Genomic DNA, 21,435 nt, shown 5'->3' with positions numbered 1-21,435 from the left:
CCAAAAAACTGCAGTCTTCTAGGTTGCAACGATGACATTTATGCTTCCAAGTATTGTCAATATTTTTAAATCAAAGATGTAAACCAAAAAATTAAACTGTTCATTGGGCAGAGCTATCAGTGTCCAAAACAAACTTCCTTTATCCTCAGAAGTGGTGCTTTTCATCTGAATGACTTCACTCTACATTTCACAGATATAATTGCATCTTGTACATGCATTTATGACGCAGAGTTAGAGAGCTCTAACATACAGAGCCCTCCATGCACGAACATGGATAATGTCAAAGTTAATATTCTTACTTAAACTGACTGGACTCCTAAAAAACTCCCTCCCTCTGAGAAAAGAATCACACAAATATAAAAAAGTGTAGCTAACTCTATGATAGTTAATCACTTTGTAATATACAAGGGTATCAAATCAACACATTGTATACCTTAAACTCGATACAATGTTAGACATCCATTATATCTCAATAAAACTGGGAAAAAAACAACAAAAAAAAAGTGTGCAACAAATGAGTAGCTGTGATTGCCTTTGAAGCAAGGGTCTGGGTAGTTGGCAGACAGGGTGAATGGAACAGAAATTCCTTAAATGGTGTATTATTGTCTACCCTTTAAATTATATGCAACTAAATGAATTACCTATTTAAAAATAAATGTATATTTTTTAAATAACAAAGAAAAATACCTTCCAGCCCACCTACAAAAAGGTATGAAAAGCAATGCTCTAGCCTCTTGAATCTCCCCAGACTTTGCCTCCTAAGCTTCCTCACGAACTCTCCAGAAGCAAAACAAGAATTGCAGGAACTTATATAAACATTTAAAATGTAATTATTTTTAAATGTGAAAAAAAATTCTTAGTTAACAGGCATGAAAAAACAGGTGGCTGGTCAGATTTGACCCATGCGCCCTAGCTTGCCTACGCCTGTTCCAGAAGAACACTGTTCAACAGAAATATAAGAGGAGTCTCGAATTTGAACCACGTAAGTAATTTAAAATTGTCTAGTAGCCATATACTTAAAAAGTAAAAACGAATAGGCAAAATTCATTTTAATAATCTATTTTATCCAAAGTATTTAAAATATTCTTATAAAAATGTAATCAATAGAAAAATTATTAATGAAATATACACTCTCACTTGGGTTCATTGAAATCTGGTACACATTCATACTTATAGCACACCTCAATTGAGAAGAGCCAATTTCGTGTGTTTAGTAGGCTGTTTGAACAGTGCAGTCTAGAACTATAAAATCGAAGGGTTAGATTAAGTTTCCTTTTGCTCCAAATAACACTATGAAGCTAATCTAACTTTCGAATACCTCGCCAACACTCATTCTTTTCTTGTCTGTCTGACTGTGAGATTGAGCATCCTGCGTCAAGTACTGTATTAAGCTCCAGGAAAGATGACATCTCGGGAATGATTCCTATCCCCGGAAATTCACCATCGACATGGAAGAACAGTGTCTAAGACTGTAAGGAATAGAGCATAGCAAGAAAGTAACTCCGAGATAGATGAAAGCTGTGTTGGGCTCAGGGCGTACACGCAAAGGAGGAAATAGCCAGTTTCCCCTGAGTGCTGAGAAGACGGCCAGAACAGCATCAAGGAACTGGTGATGCTCGACCTGAGTGTGCAGAGCAGAGACAGGTTTCATTTCCAGCAGGAGAGGTAGCATGATGGAAGGCAGAGAGACACAAAACAGCCTGGCCCTAGCCAGGCGTAATGACTGACTAGACTTCAGGATGCTAAGCCGGAAAGTCATAGCCAGAGACTCAATTAGGAGCCACGCCTTGGATTTATTTAGTAGTGATGCTTAGGAGTTTGGACTTTACTCTGTAATAAGAGGACATCAAATGGTTGGAGAAGGGGGTTGGCATGATCAGCTTGGTGTATTGAAAAGATCATTTGCCTGAAGTTTAAGGCCTGGATTAGAGGAGGAGACGCGGGTGACAAGGAGACATGTTAGGAGATCACTGCAGTAACCTAGACGAGCAATGATGAAAGGCCAAACCAACACAGCGACAGAGAAGGAGGACACAGGGATAGGAAACAGGACAGGCACCGAGTAGATGCACAGCAAGAAAAACGACTGCTGGAGAAGGGGCAGAAGCCCAGATTTCTCTAAGATAACTGGAAAGATGACTGGGAGTCTGTCTATCACAACAGGAAAACAGGAAGAGCTCTTCAGAGAGAAAACAATCCTTGGTAGACACTTCCAGAGACTCCTCTCATGTGGAATGCTTCGCTATAGCAAGTCCGTCTTGGTCAAGTTCAGTGTAATGGGACTTGATCAGTTTGTCCTTTTGTGAAAAGCTCAGTAGAAGAAATAGACATGTTTTTGAATGCTTTGTGTGTTTCCAGCCCTACGCTGGAACGATCATACCAGTGTATTGTTTGATGCTTGTTCTCTAAGAGAACACCTTGAGTTCGTTATCTAACGTTCTCAAAGCAGCCACAAACTCCCTACAGAAAAATCATTTGCCTGAGCTGCAAACTCCATGCTCCTTTTTGATGCTTCAATGATGAAAATATATCGAGTTCCCCTTCATCTCAAGCAGTCATCAGTTGTTACCTGGTCAGTCCTTCCGACCCCACTTTCAGCCTCTTTTGATCACAGATTTCACCATCATGAACAACGGTCTCTCCGTGCAGCTGCAAGCATGATATCTGCCCTTAACTTTGTTCATCTCAACAGCTTTTTCTTTTTTTAGGATGTTTATGAGTAAATTTTATTATTTGCATCCTCTAAACTCAATCACATCATAAAGTTAAATTAGTTAATTTACTAAACTACACACTTATTTCACTGAGCCTTAGAGGGTAGACGAGAGTCAACTAACATTTGCCCTCCTTATGGGCTAATAAAACGGTCTTTAGTGAGTCAGAATAAATAAATTCTGAGGTGGTCTGACTCAGTACCTTTTCCCACTGAGCCATTTTTATAATTAATCTCCACATGTTATTCATGGCTGAAACTACAGTGTACATCAAATATAATCTTTCTCACTGTCAACAGCTTTTTTTTATTAGGGAGTAAAATCCTTCCCAGAAAGCCTCCTTACTCAGCAGTCTTCCTTTTATGACTCATTAAATAGAACTGGGTCACATGTTCAGTCCTAAACCACTAGCAGCAAAGGCCAATAGAATTGCCACGCCCTGGCTTAGACCAAATTTGGCTCATTCCGTAGGACTGTGGGGGTTGGGGTCATCTTTCATTTTTATGAAATAAAATAACAATAATAATCAGTGTACTCATTTCCTGTTGCTGCTATAACAAATTAACACATACTTAGTGCCTTAAAACAACGCGAACTTATTATCTTACAGTTTGGGGGTCAGAAATCCAAAATAGGTTTCACAGGGCTGAGTGCCTTCTGGAGGCTCAAGGGAAGAATTTGTTTCCTTACCTGCCTTTTCTAGAAGCTGCCTGCATTCCTTAGCTGACGGCCACACTCTCCATCTTCAAAGCCAGTAGTGTAGCATCTTCCTCTGTCTGATTTTCCTGAATCTAACCCTCCTACATTTCTTTCATAAGGACTCTTATGAACACACTGGGCCCACCCAGATAATCCAAGGTAATCTCCCTACCTCTAGATCCTTAATTTAATCACATTTGCAAAGTCCCTTTTGCCATGTAACATAACTCATTCCCAGTTTTCAGGAATTGTGATGTACATAGCTTCGGGGGCCCATTATGCAGCCTATCACAGCCAGGCTTCTAAAGGACAATAAATGATTGCCACAACAGCAGTCACTTAGTGACTACCATATATAGAGCCCTCTACTGGGCATTTCACAACTGTTACCCAATATAAGACTAACACTAACACTTTGAGAAAGGCGATGTCCCCATTTTATAGGTAAGGAGAATGATATGCAGAATGCTCATGATCATGAAGTGAGGAATGAGCCTCAGTGTAAACACAGGTGTACCAGCATCCCTAACCTGTGCTTCGCCACGCTCTCTCCTGCTCGTAAAAGTCCATTAAAAGCTACCAACTGGAGTGTTTTGAATACCCAGAGTTACATAATTTCTTCAAGTGCACACATTTTCAGTGGTAGATATATACTTGGACCTTAATTCTCTGAATTCCCAGTAAAATATAGAATGTTGCCTTTTTTTAAAAGAAAATGAATAATGATTTAATTTCAATTTATTTTTGACGACTTAGTCCTACAGAAATAATCAACTCCTACCCATCTACTTCTACTTCCTGTCTATTCTTTTCAAGGTCATTAAAGTAAAAATGTTTAGAAAATGAACATTTTAAAATTACGTTGGTAATACCTAGTGGGTTTATTGTTTTACTTCCTTTTTTTAAGTCTCAGGGTAGTTTTTGTTGAGTTTCAATAATTCTAATACATTGTCTCCACAGGAAGAATTCCCCTATCTAATGAAAGGTAGACAGGCAATAAAAAAAATAAAAATAAAATTTTTGGTTAACAAAGTATTAAACTGAGTTTTCAGAGTTTTGAAAATTGGCAAGATAGATGCATGGATGTTAACACAAATCATGATAAGCAGCTATATTAGTGTATTACGGGACAAAGATGCGCCCATTTGCGAAAAGGCAGAAAGGTGAAAGGGGTAGAGAGACAATTTTCTAGTTTTACGCATAATGAACACGTCAGAAAACATTAAAATCAAACAGGAAAATTGAACAGCACCTTTAAGTATTACAAGGGGAAGGAAGAACTCATCTAAAAAGGCTGAGGAATCAAGTAAAACCCCTAATTACCTCTTGTCTTTTAGACTGTCTTCAACAACATATTCCCTATTTAATTTTTCTCTTCCTTTAAAATCGAACATTGCCATCAACTCTTAGGTCTGATGAGTGTCCAACTTACGCTAAAAAATTAAATGCCCTGGGGCGAGGGGGCCACAGCCTTCATCTCGGTAGTTTCGACGCTAGTGCCAACGCTTTGGTTTTCCTCCTTTACATTCCTGTTTCAATATTAAGGATGAAGTGTAATAAAATATTTATTCAAATAATTACAGAAACAAACACTACACCGCCAACACTGAGCTACCGGCTGGCAAGCGGTAGCGATAGCCAGTGGAAGTCATGCCAAATTCAACAGAAGAAAGGCAATTTGGGTTATATTATTGTATAATGTATGAAAAAGAATTAAAATGCCAAACAGAAGAGAAGTAACGCCTATAGCCCTAGTCTCAAATGTTAAGCCCCCAGCATCCTAACTGGTACATACAATGGTATCACGTGTGTGTGGCGGGGAGGGTGTATGGAGAGAGGTCTGTCTGCCTATCTTTGTCTCTGTATCTGTCTAGGAAGCAAGTCTGTCTTCTTGTCCGATGTTCAATTTTTTCAATTAAAACGCTTCCGGAACAATGCAGGCCCAAAACTCTTGTGCCCTTCCTCAATATCCCCACAGGTCCATGTCCTTCCTTACTCCCTCCAGAGTCAGAACTCGGGGCCCAGTCGATTTCAGGTGCATGGGGCATGTGGCATCCAGTGTAAGCCTCTCCGGAAGCTATCCGTACGGCTGCTTGCCAGATGCACCCATTCACTGCATGCCAGTGTTGATGCTGCAAATTTGGAAGTTGACAAGTGAGTCATGAAATAAAAATGACTAGGAAGCTCCACACAAATCCTTACATAAAAGCCCAAATTTGCACCTTCCATTGATTCCCCCTTTAAAAGTATTGATGAAGAGGACTGCCTTATCACCAGAGCCACATTCAATATTGGGCAGAAACTCTTTCTCAGGCCCTGGGGAACATCTGAAGGTTCTTATTAAAATGAACACTGAGTAATAAACTTTAATAGTCTCCAGAGGTACGTAATGCCAGAGAATAATACATAAAAAATGCTGATTTAATAAGAATACTTATAAACTCCTCATAAATCATTTATTGCAAAGCATAATTTTGAATTACTCAAAAGATGCTAAAACCATGATAAATTATAACTCATGCTGAACTAAGCCTTATGTTTCCAGTATCAAACAAATAGATAAATTAACGTCCTTAATTAGCAGCTGAGGAGGAGAAACCATGCGTAGCTTTAAAAGAATCCTATAACGTCTGTGAAATTTCCACGTCTGTTGGCTAAAATAAGCTTTTCTCTTTCACAGCATCACCCTCCCTCTCCCCTCCATCTCCCTGAAAGCTGTCAACCCAATAAAATCTATATCATGCAGGATTACGAGGCTGCCCATCACAGGAAATTGCTGTCTGACAAAGGTATTTCCAACCTGTAATGATTACTGTATCTGTCAAGCAGATAGTTAAAGTAACACAAAACCGAGAAAACTCTGATGCTTCCCCATATGTCTGCATAACCAGTATTCTTTCCCTCACACATGCACTTAACAGATGCACTGTATTTGTTAGCAGAATACAAAATAAAACATAACAAAGCTCATTTTCTCCAATTTGCATAAGCAACACCAATGCGGGAGGGGAGAGCTGGAATTAAAGATTCTAGGCTTCTTTCACTTGTATCTTCCAGTTTTCAAAATCCGAAAAGGTATAATCTCCCTGACAAGAAACGAGTCAGTGGTTTCTACGGCAATGTTGAAAAGGAATGCCAAAGAACGCCAAAGGAGGTAGCAAAAGGGTCAAGATTATTACCACAAACTCCTTCCTCTCCGAATATTATTTTTGACATTTTGACTCAAAAAAAAAAAGATCCAATTTTAGTGACTTTTTTTTTTTTTGATGTTTCAGAGGTAAGTGTCAAACTGCAAGTGATAGAAAAGATGTCTGAGGAGAAGGGAGTGGGAAGGAGATTCTCATAATGGAATCAGAGCTCCGAGGTTTCAGCCGATAAGCTTGCCCTGTCTGCAGACGGTAGGGCCCGTGAAGTTCAGAAAAGAAACTTTGGATACGAGAGGAGGATGGGAGAAAGATGAGCCCCGTGCTCCCCTCTGCCCTATCCTCTCAGTTCTCGCTTTTGCTTCGCTCTTCAGCTCCAGACTGCCCGAGCTCTGTCCACAGAGGGGTCAGGCGGCTTGTGCCACAGTTCCGTGACTGGATCCCCACCTTCCATGGACCTCTGATTCTGTCTTTAACCTGAAAATTAATTAGTTGGTCTTTGTGAAGAGCTTTTGCCTCCCTGGATCCCTCAAGGAGTCACTTTAAAAACTGAACCGTTTATCAGCCTAGTAAAAAGTCCAGATGCCGTCAGGTGGGGGCCCCATCTGGCTTGAGAATTATAATAAAAGGGGTTTTGCTGTCCTTCTAGACATATACTTCCCCTTCCTCCTGGAGAGACATTCTTCAATAGTTCAAACTGTTTACTTTGTCTGATGTAAGAAACTTCAGTATTTTCAGTTTCATATACTATTCCTGGAGAATTTTTCATTTTTCAGGTCGTGACCCCGAAAAGCTAGCTGAGAATTATAGCTACACATCATCAAAAACTTTCTCAGATGACAAACAAAAGATCAGGAAACCAGCAGTTCCTTCTAATCACTCATTCATTCATTTGTTCATTCTACTAATATTTATTGAGTCATCTAACAAATATTTTAAAAGTTCCTTTCAATAGTCTAGGCTCTGGGTAGACAGCTTTGAACGAGACAAGTCACCTGCCCTGAGTGTGTACAGCCCTGTAGGGAAGACCCTAAAACAAATAAGTACCCATTCTGGGAAGTGCCATAAAGGAAGTAAATGGGGTGACAGCAGAGAGTACCCGAGAACGGCTGTTCGAGATGGAGTGGTCAGGGAAGGCTCGCGCTTCGAGCTGAGAATGGGACCCGCTATGCAACGAGCCAGAGAAAGAATGTCCCAGGCAGATGGAACAGCGAGGGCAGAGGCTGGGAATGGAGAAGAGTTTTGCATGTTGTTGAACGGAAGCGTTGCCCAGAAATATCACGAGTGAGTAGGCAAATGTTTTGTGGAGACGTAGGCGGAAGCCCTGTGAGTTCGAGGCCTCATAAGCTACGATAAGAAGGTTGGGTTTTAGTCTAAGAGCAAAAGAAACCTCTGGATGTCTTAAGCAGGGAATGACAAAATCGGTTTATCATAAAAAGATCACTCTGGCCACACTGTGGAAACAAACCAACAGAGAAGCAAGAGACTGCGGTCAAAAGATTGCTATGGGAGTCGGGGGAGCAAAGGAAAACGGGGCCACGGCCCACTGGAGATGGAAAGAAGTCGGGGCCCGGGGTGGAGAGTGCGGACGAGAGAGAGAACTGCTACTCTGCACAAGGCAAACGCTCCCTCTTTTCCTTTCTGTACAGACTTTTCATTCCGTCCCTGCTGATGGCTTGTGGAAACTATTATGTGGAATCACAATTTAGCAAATATCATTGGATTTAGTTCTACTTAAGTCTAATGTTCGTGTGCTGGCCTGTGCGTCAGGTGTATTTCAGGTCACAAAGGAAGGGTTCTGTACCCGGGGATGGGCAAGGTTCTCTCTGCTTGGCCCATCTCACCTTCTTTTTCCCTCAGCCCCACCCTTCTGGAAAGCACTGCACTTGCACAGCTGGAAAAGATGACTGTTGGGGGCCAGGGTGCCACTACTGCCCAGAGGGCCAAGGAATCACTTTAAAAATAGAATATTGAACCGTTTAGCAGCCTAGTAAAAAGTCCAGATGCCATTAGGTGGGGGCCCCAGCTGACAGGAGAATAATAAGAGGGGTTTTGCTACCCTTCGAGACATACACTTCTCTGGTTCCTCCTTAATCTCCGGCTCGAGTTACACTAATAAAGACAATGAGTTCATCGCTGCCTTCTGTACATCAACTCTGGATACCACAAATACTCATTTCTACATGAGGGCATCATCACAAATTTTATAGGCTCATCTAAGTGGATAAAACACAGCATCTATTAGCCTCTAATAAAGCTCTTTCCATAAAAACAGTGATTGAGGCCTACTTCATCTTCCTCCCCATATAGATCTACCTTTTTTTTCCTATGACATTTGCACCACATGATGGCACAATGCCTGCTGAATGTCATTCGTGCTTTTGGGGTTCCCTTCTGGTCTCACCACTCTCCTGGAGAGAGACCCAGAGCAGCTTAAGGCAAGGAAGGGAATTACTTGAGGATTTTCAATATGTGTGTTCAAGTGTAGAACTTTCTTAGCTTGTCCCTGGAAAGAAATTGATGAGGAGTAATTGGCGAGAGGGAAAGAGACGTGCAGTGATCTCCATCTGGTGATCTGAGCAGACTGCAGCTTTATTTTGTTCAGATGCTGCTTCTCTTCATCCTTTTGTAGGATTTCAGCTGTCTCATTAGATTGCTCCTTGGCACCAAATAGTTCTTCCAAATCAATTTCATGTCTAATAACAAAAATAGCCCAGTATTTCTAAATTGTTTACATATAAAAACCTTTTATGTATGTTTCTTCGTTCAGAGAGATTTCTGGGGGTGGGGGGGGCGGAGTTTATATCCCTATGTTATCCCCATTCAACTATTACGGTGAAATCCAACTGGCATATGAACTTTTGTGTACTGGAAAGAAAAGAAGCTAAACATATAGCTTATCTTGCCATCAGTTCTGAGTCTCTTCAAATGTATTTAGTAGATATTAAGAGGGGAAAAAAATACACCAAAATTCAACTTCTCAGACTATTCTGTTCCCTGTATAGCCTTCCTAACACAAGTGCTTCTTTTTTGATTTAAAAAAAAAAACGAGAACCAGCTATGTGTCCAGAAAGGGAAATAAAGTTATCTGTTATCTGAACTACAACACCGAATTTCAGGAATCAAAATGACTTTATTTTCCTACGTTGGGTTTCTTTATTCTTTTAATAAAAAGGAAAGAATCGTAGTGATCATTTTTCCAGACTAGTTTTCCTATTTTTAATTAATTCATTTCTTAATTTGCATACTATAAATTTTACTACATGATGCACAGTTTTACAGGTTTTGACAAATGCATAGAGTTGTATTATCTTCCACAATCATGATTCAGAACAGTTCCACTGCCCCCTAACACTTTCTTATGCTCTCCCTCTGTAATCAATCCATCCCTCACCCTAATCTCTACTCTTCTCCCTTCCATCCCTACTATTTTGCTTTTTCTAGAAGGTCATATAAATGAAATTATACAATACATAGCCTTTTGTGTCTGGCTTTTTCACTTAGCAAAATGCATTCGAGATTCATGCAAGTTGTCGCATGCATCAATAGCTCACCTTTTTGTATGTGGTTGTGGAGTTCACACCAGTTTGTTTATCCATTCACCCACTAAAGGATACTTGGGTTGATTTCAGTTGTTGGAGATGACATATAAAGGTTCTATAAACATTTGCATACAGATGTTTATACAAACCTAAGTTTTTATTTTTCTTGAGTAAATACCTAGGAATGAGATAGCTAGATCATCCATTAAGTTAAAATTTCCAAGAAAACTTTTAAAGTTTTCAGTGGAGTTATGTATTTTACATTTCCATCTAAAATGTATGAGTGCAAGTTGCTCCACATCCTCACCAGCACTTAGTACTATCATTTTTTCTTAAGTTGTAACCTTTCTAGTAGATGTGAGAAGGTATATCGATGTGCTTTCAAATTGCATGTTCCCAATGATGACCCTTCGGTTCCACTCCCATTTACATACTTTAGGCAGGAAAAGGGGAAACACAGGCAAAAAGCACATGCTAGCAGAGGTGGCCCTCTTTTTCAGTGTCATTCATGGAAGCCCCACGCGACAACTTCCGGTTGCACATCACTGGCCAGAACTAGTCACAAGGCCTCTCCTAGACGCAAGAAAGATTGGGTCATGTCATTGTCGGGTTTTTTTAATCTTTTGGTTTTTGTTTCGTTTTGTTTTTCTCTGAGTGTATTACCACCCAGGTGAAATTCGAGATTTCTAAGTAGGAAAGAAGAGACACAGACTCTTCTCACACCGGTCTCCCTTCTCCTCTCTCATGCCTCTGTACAGTCTATTTTCCACCTGCAGCCACTGTGATTCTCATTAAAATTCATCAGATCATGCTAGTCCTGTGCTCAAAATAGCTTCCCATTTCCCTCAGAGTGAAATCAAAAGTCCTTTTGAATTGTGGATAATCTCTTTCAGATCTGCAGCCGCCCTACCTCTCGGAACTCACCTCCTACGGACGTTGCCTGTGGTCACTGGGCTGCAGCCACACCACCGTCCCTCCTCTTCTGTGGGCGAACCGGACACACGCTCACCGCTGGGCCTCTGTGCTGACTGCTCTTTCAGCGTGGATAGTTCTTCCTCCAAAGAGCCTCACAGCTTTGCTCTCAATTCCCACCGGTTCCCATACAAATGTTTCTGTATCACAGAGGCCATCCGTCTCATACGAAATCGCCTTAGAGAAACTAGAACTACCAACTCCTCCCGGATTCTGTTGTATTGTTCTTAGCACCTCACAACATCTGCCGTGTCATGCATCTTGTTTCCCTGTTCATAGCTTCTGTCCTCACTGCTGACTATCTTGTTTGTTCACTCCTGTGTCAAGCATGGGGCCTGGCACTCAACAAATAGTTGCCAGTGAAATGAGTGGAGAGAGGATGGTGAATGAAAGCAGGCGAATAAAGGGAGCTGCAGAGGACTCAGAAGAGAGAGCAGTGCAGCGCTTCCTCTTCCCTTTCTGAGGGTTCTTTTGCCTCCCCTTCCCAGCTAGGTGAGCGGGACCCCAAGAGAGCTTGGCGTTTTGCCAAAGGAGAGCTTGGCATCACGCCCCGGCTGCATGTTTGCTGAATTACAGAACCTGAGGAGAGGAGTTACATGAAGTTTCCTGAGATTATGGGGCATGGAAAGAGAGGGTGAGATTGGAAGTGTGGAAGAAAAGGGAGGCAGAAATCTTCCTCTCTGCCGAGTAGACACTGTGAAGACAGCCAGGCTAGGGCCGTATTGAAAGAGTCCCACCCAAGTGCCTTCCGGATTATATGAGTTTGGCAGGGCCGCCATAGCAAAGTACCACAGACTGGGTGGCTTAAACAACAGAAATTTATTTTCCCACAATTCTGGAGGCTGGAAGTCTCAGACCAAGGTGCTGGCAGGGTTGGTTTCTTCTGAGGCCTGTCTCCTTGGCTCACAGATAGTCATCTTTTCCCCGTGTCTTCACAAGCTCTTCCCTCTGTGTGAGTCTGTGTCCTAATTTCCTCTTCTTATAAAGAAAAACTACCAGTCATCCTGGATTGGGGCCCATCCTCGTGATCTCATTTTAACTTAATTACTTCTTAAAGACCCTGTCTCCTAATACAGTCACTTTCTGAGGCACTAGGGGTTAGGACTTCAATACATGAATTTTGGAAAGACACGATTCGGCCCATTCCTAGTCCAGCATTAAGGACTCCCGGCAGAAAGAACCCGTGAAGCATGTCCTTCCAGAGCACAAGATCTGGGAGCATACTGAGGCCTGTGAGAAAGAACATCGCCAAGGCCCAGGATGGTACGGGACAAGAAGAACCTCATGAGAGAAGAATGTTCAGTCAGACACCTGACATTCGACAGCCAAGAGAACTAACTAACAAGCAAGAAGAGCTAAAGAAAAAGACCTTTATTACCAGCTCCTCTCTTTCTCTTCTGTAAGGTCCAAAGACAACTCTGGAGGGTGAGGAGGAAGGTGGAGGGAAGAGAGTGAGACGACAAACCACTAGCTTCTTTCCCACTGTGAGATGCAGAGCTGTGGGTCACACCCGATCTAGGGAAAGGAGAAAAGGTTGAATTGGATGCGAGATGAAAGTTAGGTTTCTGAATCTGGCCTGCTGTGGGCCAGGGCTGCTGGGGAGCAAGCCAGTTCGGAGATGTGAAGACAATGGGGTTTCGCCAGCAGGAGACACGAGCCTGCTTTGGAAAAGTATCAAATCAGACTCTCTTGAAGAACCCATGGCTTTCTGAGAGGGGAAGTACTGCCTGCGCCATCCAAACTGTCCTCGAAAATCAAGTCCATTGCTCTGCAATTGCGAATGAGTCCTTCACGCCCCAGTCTTTTCACTGTGATTCTGCCAGGAAAGTTAATTTCACAGTAGCCACTCACAAGGCCTTTGCTCCCTGGTAGACTTGAGTCTAAGGCCTTCTCGTTGTGTGATCCACTCTCTGATTTCCCCCAGTCACTTCTCATGAACATACCAGGCCCCAGAGCATAGGGTCGGGCCTGATTCCAGCACCCAACGTCACAGAAACCCAGAACCCCAGAGAATTTTTCCTCCCCGTGGACCAGCACCCCGGGGATGGGCAGGTGGTTGTTTCTAACTTCAAAGTACAAAATGTCTTATGCACCCTCTTCTCAGAACAATCAGGTCTACTTGTCCTGTAGGCACCCTACAAAAGGAGGTCAAGTTCAGCAATTCCAAGATGATAACTGTCTCCATCTATATACGATACAAGGTCTCCGTATTAGTTTGCTAGGGCCGCTACAGCAAAGTACCACACACATTTAAACTACACACATTTACTGTCTTGCAGTTCTAGAGGCTAGAAGCTCTAAATCAAGATGTCAGCAAGGTTTGTTCCTTCTGAGAACTCTAAGGGAGAATCTATTCTATGAATCTCTTCAAGCTTCGGCCAGTTTGCTGGCAATCATTGGCATTTCTTGGCTGGTAAAAGCATTACCCCAACCTCTGCCTTTATGTGGTGTTCCCTATGTGTGTGTCTCTGTGTCCAAGTCTCCCCATTTCACGAGGACACATGTCATACTGGATTTAGGGCTTACCTTAATGAACCCATCTTAACTAACTACATCACGACAACACTATTCCCATAAGGTCACATTCTGAGGTACAGAGGGTTAGAACTTGAACATATGAACTGAGGAGAATAGGAAAGGGGCATACAGGTTATCCCATAACAGTCTTTCGCCAAAGGGAAAAGAAGCTTAATCTCTAGGAGGAACCCCCATTGGCAGAGTACCATCCCACTCCAATTATGATTGTACTAAAAATAAATATGAAAGCCTGGCAAGAAATGTCACTCAGGTGAATAACCTACAACTTCAGCAACTAAATAACTCGCTATAGAATGACTGACATCAGTACCAAAATGTTCTTTTTCATCCAGTCTAATAATAAAACCAAGTAATAAAATTGAGAGGTTTTTTTTTTTAAGTAAAAAAGCAATCATTTAATTTTTAAAAATCATCGGTGCCAACCTTTGCTAATCAAATGTAAGTTCGTTAATTGAGAAAAATGTCTATGGCCTAAAGTTGCATTCTTTGAATGGGATATGAAGGCTCATATTGAGATACAAAGTTTAATGCTTTATCTATTAATTTAGCTGCTGTTGACTCATCTGTACCCAAGAGTTTACACACTAGGATTAAATGTGAGCAGGGCTTTGCTTTGAAGTCAAAAGTATGTTGGGAGATTTTATTTGCTTTGTTTGGAAATATTTTTCTTGGACTGTCTTATTTGATTTTCTATTATCCAGGGAATTTAGAGAAGGCAGAAGTACATCAAAAGTTTCTTTAGTGTCCTCTCTCATAGGGTGACAGTAGAACAGACCTAAAAGAATGGTCCTTGCGTGGATGTGATAATTTTATTCCATATCTCAGAGTCTTTTACAACAGGTACTATTTCCAATTTTATAGTTTTAGAGGTGACTGGAGGCTAGTCCAAGGCCTGTGAGTAAATCCAGGGGAAAAAAATAAAGAATAAAGTATTACGGTTGAATTCCTAGCCTGTAGGCTGTACTTCCTAGAAAAATGACCTCCCTTTATAACACTGAAATCACCAGCTGCAATATGTCTGAGGATCTGTAGCCAAAATGAAATCTAGCCTGACCAACCAAAGGGATTATTTATTTCACAAACATGACTAAATTCTATTGTGTGTCTTACACTATTCTATGCACAATGGTTGGAGTGATGAGCAAAGTTTCCATGAACTCACATTTTAGTGAGGGAAATAGACAATAAACAAGATAAATATATTAGCATACTGAGTTAAATAGTGTCCCCTAAAAATTCATATTACCAGGGACCTGTGACTATGACCTTATTTTAAAATATAGTCTTTATAGATGTGATCAAGGTAAGATGAGATCATACGGATTAGGGTGGGCCCTAAGACCAACATGACTGATGTTCTTCTAAGAAGAGGAAAATTTCGACAGAGAAACACAGGGAGAACAGCACTGATGACATATGCAGAGATTGGAATAATGCAGCTACAAGTCAAGGAACACCAAGGATTGCCAGTAACCACCAGAAGTTAGGCGAGAGTCATGAACAGATTCTCTCTCAGAGACTCCAGAGGGAATCAACACTGTCAACACCTTGATTTTGGACTTCTAGCCTCCAGAACTCTAGGAGAATAAATGTCTGTTGTTCTGAGATATTTGGTCTGTTGTTCTTTGTTACCACAGCCCAAGGAAACTAACATAATTTTTGAGTGAAGTTAAGAGCTAAAAAAAAAAAAAAAATCAGTGAAGTAGAACAAAGAATCCCGGGGAGAGATTGCAATGTTACATTAGCTAGGAAACCCCTCAATGAGAAGGTAATATTGATTAAAGACTGAAGGAGGCAAGGAAGTAATATGTGATGCTGCCTGGAGAAACTGTTCCAGGCAAGAGGAAGAGCACGTGCAAAGGCCCTGCCAGCAGCCCTGCATGTTCAGAGAGCCGTGAGGAGGCCAGTGCGGTAGGAGTGGAATGAAAGGCGGGAAGAGAAGAAGGAAATGAGCTCAGAGAGGGGGTGGGCAGGCAGATCATGGAAATGCCATGGGCTGTCGTTAAGTCTCTGGCTTTTACTGTGAGTCTGACAGAAACAAAGCTATTGAAGACTTTGGAACAGGCGAGTGGAGCAGAGGCGTGGTAAAATCTGACCTGTATTTTCGCAAGATCTTTAAGTTATTTAGATTATTCTAAAAAGAACAGGACGGAAGCAGATAGACCAGTTAGAGAACCACTGCATAATGACTTGGACCATAATGGTCATAGTAGAGGTGATTACACTGGGTCAGTTTTGGGATATATTTTGTAGATATGGCGGAGGAGACTTACTGTGGATCATATGTGGGACATGAGTATGATGGAAGAATCAGTGATGGCTCCAAGGTGCTTTGCCAGACAAATTAGAAGAATGGACTTGCCATCTATTAAAAGGGGAAGACAATGAGAAGATAAGCACGTTGGGGAATCAGTTTGGGACATGCTAACCTTGAGATGCCACTTAGATACATGTGAGAACATTGAGTAGGCAGTTGGGTATACGAGAGGGAACTAGAGAAAAGTCTGAGCAGGAGATGTAAATTTAGAAGTTATCAAAACAGAATCAGATGTCTACATATTCATTACAACCTCCAAAATACTTTTTATTACACTAGTAATATTGTACTAGAAGCAACAGACTAATAAGGCAAGAAAAAGAAAAAACAAGGCACGTAGTTCTGAAAGGAAGAAATAAAACTGATTATTTGCAGATGGTATGATTGTGTATCCAGAAATCCCTACAGAATCTACAAAAACAAATCCTATTAAAACTTACAAGTGAATTTGGTAAGGTTGGAGAACAACGGGGCAAAATGCAAAAATCAATTGTATTTCTACATACTAACGACAAATAATTGTAAAGTACAATCCTAAAACAATACCATTTACAATAACAACACAAAACACCAAATACCTAGGAATAATTCTAGCAAAGATGTACCAGAGCTCTATACTAAAACCTACAAAAGTTCTTGAGAGAAATTCAAGACTTAAATAAACAGAAAGATATATTGTGTTCATAGATTGAAGAACTCAATACAGTTAAGATGTCCATTATTCCCAAACTGATCTCTTCAATATGATCCCCAAATCCCAGCAGGCTCTTCTGAAGGAACTGACAAGCTGATTCTAAAATGTATATAAAAATGCAAAAACTTTGAAGTAGTTTTCTTCTTTTGGAAAAGAACAAACTTGAAGATGTGTATTGCCTGATTTCAAAACATATCATAAAGTAATATCAATCAAGATAGTGTGCTATCTTGCTACAAAAATAAACAAATAGATCAATGGAACAAATACAGATTCCAGAAATAGAGCCACACTTATATGGTCAGTTGGTTTTCCCAAAAAATGGCAAGGAAATTCAATGAGGGAAAGAAAATATTTTGTACAAATGGTAGCAAAAAAATTTAGAATCCATATAAATAAACCTCAACTGCTACCTCACTCCATATGCAAAACTTAATTTGAAGTGGATCACAGACCTAAACTTGAAAACTAGAGCAATAAGGCTCTAAGGTCCCCAAAGCCCTAACCATAGAAAATTAAAAAAATTGATAAATTAGATACATCAAAATTAAAAATTTCTGCTCATTAAAAACTACCACTTATAAAATAGGCAAAACAGAGACTAGGGAAAAAATATTTGCTTAACAACCATCTATTTTTAAAAATCTGCCATCCAGGATTTATAAAAAACTCCTACAAGTCAACAGTTTAAAAAAAAAAAAAACTGATAACCTGATTGTTTTAATGAAAAAAATATCAGAACAAACACTTCACAAAGAAAGATATACAAGTGACCAATAGGATATAAAAAAGCAGCTCATTATTATTGAAAGGACAATTCAAAATAAAATCAAAATGAGATGTCATTTCATATTCATTAGAACAGTTAATACCAAAAACTGACAATACCAAATGTTGGTGATAATGTGGAGCAACTGGAATTCTCATAGACTGCTGCTGAGGATGCAACACGATACACCACTTTGGTGAACTGTTTGGCAGTTTCTATAAACAAATATCTTCCCCATGGCCAGCAATTACATTCTACACATTTATCCAAAAGAACTGAAAACATATATCCACAAAAAGATACAAACAACAATGTTCACAGCAAACTTATTAATTACAGCAAAAATCTGGAAACAATCCAAAAGTCCATCAACAAGTTGCCTCATGTAAATTAGAACTGAATTTCAAATTTTGAAAGTTTTCGCAGCAAATTTTTTTTAAAAGTTAGGTGACTATGTTTTCTTCTGTGTAAAAGAAACACTGGGATAGTGTTTCTGGGACCAAGATTTTTCTTTTTGAAGCATTAAATCTGCTTAAGCACTTGGACGCTTAGTCACAATTTCATAAGTCTATGTCATTTAACAGTAATTTTCCAAATGCTACAAAGGAACAGAAAACAAAATCTTACATGGGAGCCAAATAATTTTAAAGGAAAATATAATAAATTGGCAGTTTTGATTGACTCTTTTCTGATCTCTAAGTCGGGGATCTCCTTCGCCTTCATTAGGGAATGCATGTGATACTCAGAAGAGTTTGAGGGTTTCTAAAAAATAGTAAATACTGTTCAATGTGTGGCTTTAAACATTTTAAAAGATAATGTACCACAATTACCTACTTAATAAGCTCCAATGCAAAATGTTTATATTTTTCCTTTTTTATTTTGCTACATTTTGTTGAGAGGTGGTTGTAGACGTACATTACATTTACATTTGGAGACATTTCTAACCAAGATTACAATTTCAGCTTTAGTTAGCTGATGTTAATCCACTCTTATTGACAATAATGAGCACACCAGCTCACTTATTTTTAAGGCCATACTTTGTTCCTAACAATAAACCATGCTGTCAACATGAAAGAGATTACTTGAGGCATACAAGAGAGCACACATCCAATTAATTGAATAGCCTTGCCAGATTTTTTTAACTTATGCTAGTAAGAAAAGAGGAAGTGACAAGCTCTGGTTTTGTAGCATTTAGGAATAAAGTTTATTTCTAAGAAGACAGTTCTTACCCTCCCTAATCTAGTAGCATTATCGTACTAGAACTTTTGAAAAAGTGTTACAAGCAACACTTGGAAAAAGTGTTAGAAATGTTAAAACATGTTCTAGAGAATATCCTTTTCGATTTCATTGAAGTTTGTCAAGAAATGAAAGCTAAATGCACTATATTCTCTTTTTCTCTGAATTTCCCTTGTCTATGAACTTGGGCAAAGAAGAATATAGCTGTTGTCACAAATGGAATAGTTATACCAAAACCTGCCCATTTTCTCATGCATAGCATCGTCAAGTGACTGTTGTGCATCATTAGTTTTGCTTTCTTTATTTTTTTTCAGAAAAACTGGTCCTAAAAGATATATGAAGCACCCAGAGAAGATGTGAGATTGGAACTGAGTTTTGAAGGATAAATAGTGTTTTCCCGAGCAGTCGAGGAGGATGCAGAGTCTTTAAGAGGCTCTTAAAAGTGGCCAGGTAGCTCAGTCGGTTCGAGGCCTTTTATTAGGAATATAGAAAACTCTACTCGAGTTCGAGGCCTTTTATTAGGAATATAGAAAACTCTAGTTTTGAAGGAATATAGAAAATTCTAGTAGGTCTCTGTAAATTGAGACAAACCAGAAAATTCATCTTCTGTGAAAACTGGGTATACAGCACTTCAAATCCACTCTGATATTGTCCTACATAAGAATTATTTAAGGTAAAGTTTCAGAGAAACAGTGATACTGCCTCCTCCTTTCTGTTCTGGCAGGAAGGAAAAAAAAACATTTCTTTTGTTTCTATTCCTAGTTTTAAATATTCGCAAGTGTTTCAAGATGATGAAGGAAACTATTGATAAAGTTAATAATAAACAAATTTTAAATTCTGCATGGCAAAATTTCACCATAAGCAAAATCTAAAAACAAATGAAAAATCAAGGCAAAACATATTTGAAATTCATATCATAGGCGAAGGGATTATTCTCTTTACAATGACCTCAGGAAAAAAATCAATGACACCAACAAACCAATAGGAGAACAGAAAAAAGAACAGGAACATATAAACTACAAAAACTATGACTAGCTCATGAAAGACATATATCTACAGATAGATGGCTATGGAAACAAATATAAATGCACATGTGCGAGGGTTGGTATGTATACCACCCACTGCGAGAGAACAGTGAGGCTGCAGCAACAGTGGCCACCCAGTAGCACCCAGATATTTGTCATCTAAACACTATTCTCCTTGGAGAAGTGACTGATACCAGGACTGGTGCAAAGAAAAGATAAGATAAGCCTAGAACATCCTGTGATGCTAGAAAATAAGGAAGGACACAAAAAGGAATGAGGCGTGTCAAAGGGACACAAAAGCCAACTGCAAGGAACTTTCAGTGGCCAAAGATGGCACAATTTAGGGGAAAAAAATGACAGCATTGAATTATAAAGCCATAGAATAAAATAAACATCTATGACTCCCTAAGGATATAAATATCTGAATAAATAAATAAGTTGGAGATATGAGACATCTCTTCTTTACAGAGGAATTCCAATTAATAAATGTAAAATTAAAGACAAAATTAGAAAGTCACCATTAGGTCAACACCACAGTAATATCTGTTACAGATAAGATCCACTGACGGATGCTATTATTAGTGGACAAAAGTTTGAGGAAAAAAGAAAATATTATTATATTCTCAAAGTATCCCCCCCACTGTGTTTATTAACTTCAAATCCAAAAATAACTTTCCAGTAGAAACCCAGCAGATACCACCTTAACCAAGTGATCAAAATTAACATCACCAGTAATAAAACATATCTACCCCCTGATATGCTGTACTGAGAAAAACACAATGTCACCTGTACTATTTTTATCAAAAATGCATGACCTCAATATAATCATGACAGAATATCAGACAAACCCAAATTGAGAGAGATTCTGCAAAATAACTGACTGCTACTCATCATAATTGACTGTTACTCATCAAAAGCGTCAAGGTCATTAAAGATATAGAAATAATGTGGAACTGTCACAGATGGGAGGGTACTAAAGAGATAGACTTAGTGCAAGTGAGTTGCTGGAGAGGGTCCTGGAACAGGAAAAGGACATGGATGAAATCTGAACACGGTCTGTAGCTGACTATGTAATATTTTAAATATTTATTGAATAGCTTGTGTGTGTACTCTGCACTGAGTGAAGGCTGTGAGGAATACAAAAGATGCATGAATTGCCTCAGGAATTCAATTTCACTGAGGAAATGACAGAAATACAAAATACATACACAGATCGTCAGGAGCCATCAAGAGTAATATAAGATCATGTGACAAAACGTGGTAGAACCAGTAAGTGCTACAGGAAGTCAAAGGAAGAAAGGACCAGGATCGCCAAGAATATCTGAGGAAAGCTGCAGGGGAACATGAAAACTGAGACAGAGTCTGAAGGATGTATATTTGTCGTAGCCAAGCCAAGTACAGGTCAAAAAATGATTTGGTAGGTGGAATAATGGCCCCTCAAACATGTCCATGCTCCCAATCCCTAAAATCTGTGAATATGCTACCTTACCTGGTGAAAGGAACTTTACGGATATGATTAACAATACAGACTTTGAGATGGGGGGGGGGAGGTATCCCAAATTATTCTGGTATTCCCAATCTAATCACATGAATCCTTAGAGATGGAAGAGGGAGGCAGAAGGACTTGTTGGGAAAATGAGAAGACAAAAAAAAAAAAAGCAGGAGTAATTTGGAGCTTGAGAGATATTTGACCTGCTGTTACTGGCTATGAAGATAGAGGAAGGGGCCACCAGCCAAAGAAAGTAAGCGGCCTCTGGAAGCTGAGCCTTGAGCTGACAGACAGCTA

The sequence above is a fragment of the Pteropus medius genome, unplaced genomic scaffold, assembly GCF_902729225.1.
Source record: "Pteropus medius unplaced genomic scaffold, Ma_sr-lr_union100, whole genome shotgun sequence".
In the NCBI taxonomy this organism is placed as follows: domain Eukaryota; kingdom Metazoa; phylum Chordata; class Mammalia; order Chiroptera; family Pteropodidae; genus Pteropus; species Pteropus medius.
Note: the sequence above shows the minus strand (reverse complement) of the source record.